This window comes from Capsicum annuum, chromosome 8 (assembly GCF_002878395.1).
Source record: "Capsicum annuum cultivar UCD-10X-F1 chromosome 8, UCD10Xv1.1, whole genome shotgun sequence".
NCBI lineage: Eukaryota > Viridiplantae > Streptophyta > Magnoliopsida > Solanales > Solanaceae > Capsicum > Capsicum annuum.
The window spans coordinates 155,080,216-155,084,898 of record NC_061118.1 but is presented as its reverse complement, the minus strand read 5'-3'; positions in this window follow the sequence as shown (position 1 = coordinate 155,084,898).

Sequence of the window (4,683 nt, the reverse complement as noted above, 5' to 3'; positions counted from 1 at the left end):
CTGAAAAAGTCATCAAATATATAATCAAGCCAAAATTGATCAAGCACTACAATTTTTCTTCATCTAGGAAGTAATAGGATCAATTTTCCAAGTTCAATGGACATAACTTTGACTTTTTGAGATTTACTTAACTACTACTACTATTAGTACTCCAATAGTCCTTAGCCATAAGCTTGTCTTGGTTGATTATAGAGCCCTAGTTTCCCTAGCCTCTAGGGTAATTCGGAATAACATAAATATTTTGGTTATGACTTTGAGGATGATGGTTTATGCTAGGGGATAGGGTTAAATATGGTAAATACAGTTGTTTGGTTGGAAAATAATGGATAACTTATTCCATTACTACGATGTAAATGGTGGAATAAATTATTCCAATATTATCTTATACTTTCAATCAAATATGAGATAAAATTTTATTTCGAGATTACTTATCCTAAAAAGTCTAGTCTAGGACTACAAAGTGGGCAAATTGGGATGAAAAGATTAAAAGAAAGGGGTTAAAAGAGCATAGGGAGAAGAGTTTAGGGGGTTAAAATAGAATATAAATAAAGTTAAAGACGTGGGGAATTGGGAAAGAAGTAGAGTGGACCACACAAATATTATTAGCCTGCAAATAACAGAGGTCGGCACGTTCCCCTGTGGCCTAAAGTTTCAAGGTCTTTTGTTCCTATGCTATGCACCCTCACTGCAGTTACCCTGCTTCCTACCGTATCTCGCGTATGATCGTATGTATTTTCGTGCATGCACGTTTTATGTTTAAGGATTGTTTGGAGTATTAAGTGGTCATTTGGAGCTCAATTTGAAGGTGAGTTATATATGTATTGAATTTGTATAAGTAATACAACGTTTAATGATTAGCTAGAAGGTAGTTATTTTGTATAAAAGTAATGATGTTAGATTTGTGTTTTACATTTTAACAATTCACATAACTAATATATGTATAAGTTAAGAGAAAATTTATTTATTATTTTATGCACAATAAAAAATAACTAATTACTTAATAATATATAAATTATTCTCTGATAAGTAATAACTAATTTCTACATTACTATAATCGCATAAATCTAATCATCTATCAAATGAACCCTAATTGATTGTAATATCAATGTTCCCTTTTTGTTTGGAGCATCCATTTAACACTAATCTACCAAGCAAAAATTCCGAGAGATCAGGTCAAAAAAATGATTTAAATAAATTGTTTTTGGACAATATCACTTCTCCTTGATTATAATTTTTCATTTTCAATTGATTATGCAAACACAAATAATTGACAAAATTGTTGTGTGAACGGGAGGTCACAAATTTGAAGTGTGGAAATAACCTCTAAACGAAAATACAAGTAATATAGTGTATAATAGACTTTTATGATTCAATCCTTCTCTAGACCATGTACATAAGTGAAACTTCGTGCATACGATTGTAATTTTATTTCATGCAAACAAGGCCTTAAAATGAATTGGGGAGTGAGGAGAGGGGTACACATACACTTGAGAAGGAGGTGAACAGAGCCCCTTCTCCATAGGATTCTGACTTAAGGCAGCCAACACGAGGCATAAGGTTACTGTAATTGATAATTAATCATTTGATGAATAATATTCTATAAACTGTCAAGATTAATAAATTATTATAATCCTGTTAAAATAAATTAATCTGCATAAGATTAATCAGAATGCATTACAGCATACGCAGCCCCTTCTCAGCTTTCGTATATCATGGTTTGGTGAAGAGGATGCTCGTAGCCAATCAGTGTTTGACACGTTTTAGTTATGACATTTATTTAAATTTTTATAAAATAATCTTTTTTTTTTTTTTTAAATTCTCTTTTCTATATGTTCTAAAACTATCAAAAGACTTATACTAATTTTCACTGTGCCTATACTGTCCCAAATCAAGGAAATGTGTCCTGAAACTTACTTGGTATTTGCTTTAGTAAATGGATTGACTTTATTTTACTTTAGATTTATATTTTAAAATCGCTTTAAAATATATTGTTGGTCATGGCAGAACACGATCAAATCATCTCAAATGAACTTTTCTCATCAATACGTGCATCATATGGCGATTTGAAGATTATTTATTTTGTGAGATCTTGTATGATCGAACATTTATTTTGATACTTGAATCTCTAGCACTTACCTTGTGAATAATTGGATTTAGCAGCCCAACACTCACAACTAGTATTACTAGGGTGTGCAAAAACCAAAACGATTAATAAATTGAACTGATAAAAATATTATTGATTTATTATTATTGGGTTAACGACTTTTTAATGATTTTATAATTTTTTTTGTTGGGTTATTAGTTCGATTTTTTTTTTTTTTTATTGAGTTATTGGGTTATATATATATGTAACCTACTCTATATTTCTCTTTCATTTTTACAAACCTATTCAATTTCCCGAAAAACTATTCAAGCGTGAAGATTCTTGTAAAATAAAATACATCATGTTGAATTTTTGCTGCAACTATGATTTCATTTCTTTTCTTGTTAGTTGCTACTATTTCTATTTTATTCATATTTTTTTATCGGTTAAACTGAAAACCGAACCATTAAGGACTAAAATCGACAAATTGAAAAACGATAAAAAATATCTTATTGGTTTGACTATTGATTTGGCATATTTAAAAATCGATAACCGATAAACAAAATCGATAATACATAAAATCGAACCGAATCGACCGACACACACTTACTTGCCAATCTTATAATTGTTCCGTCAAATTTATTAATGTTTACTCTAGTAGGCATTATTTTATCACATAATCCTGTTATAATGCTTCTTCATATTTATTTATAGTTAACATGCCTTAACATAGTTTGCTTTTCGGAGAAAACCTCCATCAGAAATTGAAGATAGCAATGTTAATTGTCAGCAATTAAATAGGCTCTAAATTTAATGTTGTTCATGTATGATGATTTTTTTAATATAAACATATAATTTAAATTAAAATTATTGAATTCGATCGAACCTTGAACTGGTATAGGATGAAATGTAGTGAAATAAATCGAAAAGAATTGGACAAATAATAATAAAAAAAAAAAGAGTTAAAGCGTGAAAAGATGGAGCATGTGATATTAGCGTGTGAAGTAGATTTAAGTAATATATTTGCCATAAGCAAATGACAAAAGAAGACCACATGAGGTGTTTAGCAAAGTATGGAGAGACCCTATAAATATCAACAATATTCTTTCCCATCATGCATGTCATGCTTCTCCTATCCTTCTCCACTTGTTCTTATAAACTAATTAATGGCAGATCTATTTGCATGTGCTGCAATTGTTCTTCATGTACCTCAGACTGGTGGAGCCAGAATTTTCGCTAAGAATAATTAAAATTGAAAGAAGTAAGCATAAAAATTAACTAAAGGGGTTCAACATCAACTATATATACATAAAAAAAAAAAAAAAAATTTTAGTCATGCACAAATAGTATAATTTTTCACCGAAGAACCCGGTGGCTCCGCCTTTGGCACTTCACAAAATGTATCATTCAGAGTTGGAACTATGATTTGAAGTTTATGAATTCAAGAATTTGGATCAAAATTATTGAATTCGACTGAACCCGTAAGCTATATCACTCTAGCTCTGCGCTTGACACCGTCCAACTAACCTCTAACCACACTAGTACTATTGTGTTGAATAAACTTGCAAAAAATATATTTACATTTGTGGTCCTAACTGCTTACTGAGTGATGGAATCTTTCAACCATGCCATTATCTCAAAATAAGTTGTTTTCTTAATAGATTTTACTTTGAGTCGACGTGTATCTATCTATCTATCTGTATATTAATATAATATAATTCAAGTTGCCAAAATAATAATAGCTGTTGCTTGATTAGAAAGTAGAAACTTTTCATTTGCCAATGCGCCAAGGCACTTCGACAAAAATAAGAAGAATCTTCGATACATGCACAAGGATCCGATGTAGGTTTGTCAATGTTTGAATTGATTGATTTAAGTGAGCTACCATGTTAGTTTTATAAGTGCAACCTACTTCAAAATATCCATTAATAATTGGTTAATTTCAAGAATTATCCTAAGATGTGAAAAAATACCATCCCTCGGCATGTATAAAAATAAATCTCAACTGGAATAACTAATTATCTTGTATTTTAAGACAAAAGGTTTAATTATCATCAAATTCTTCACATCCCCTTTATATATCTCTCGGGTCCAATTTCTTATTATAAAGTATGTGGTAGATACTAAATTAAGGAAATATATATAAAACCATCAAGATATATGGTACAACAACAACAACAAACCCAGTGTATTCCCACTTAGTGGGGTCTGGGGGTAAGATGTACGCAGTCCATACCTCTACCTCTGATGAAGTAGAAAGGCTGTTTCCGAAAGACCCCCGGCTCAAGTCACGAGATATCACACAAACACATAGTACAACACAGAAGCAGATGATATAACATAGATACGGCACCCATAAGGAATATAAAACAGAGTAAAGCAGGAATGCAGGAATATAAAGCAGAGGAGAGCACACAGATTCGTAATAAACATGGAACACGGAACACGAAACACTGAATACGGAATCATAACAGGAATACACCCCCACCAATTAATTTCCTACACTAGCGACCCGAACTGGCCCTAATCCTCTGCCGTAATTCGCATCTTCCAGACCTTCCTATCTAGGGTCATGTCCTCGGTGAGCTGTAACTGTTCCG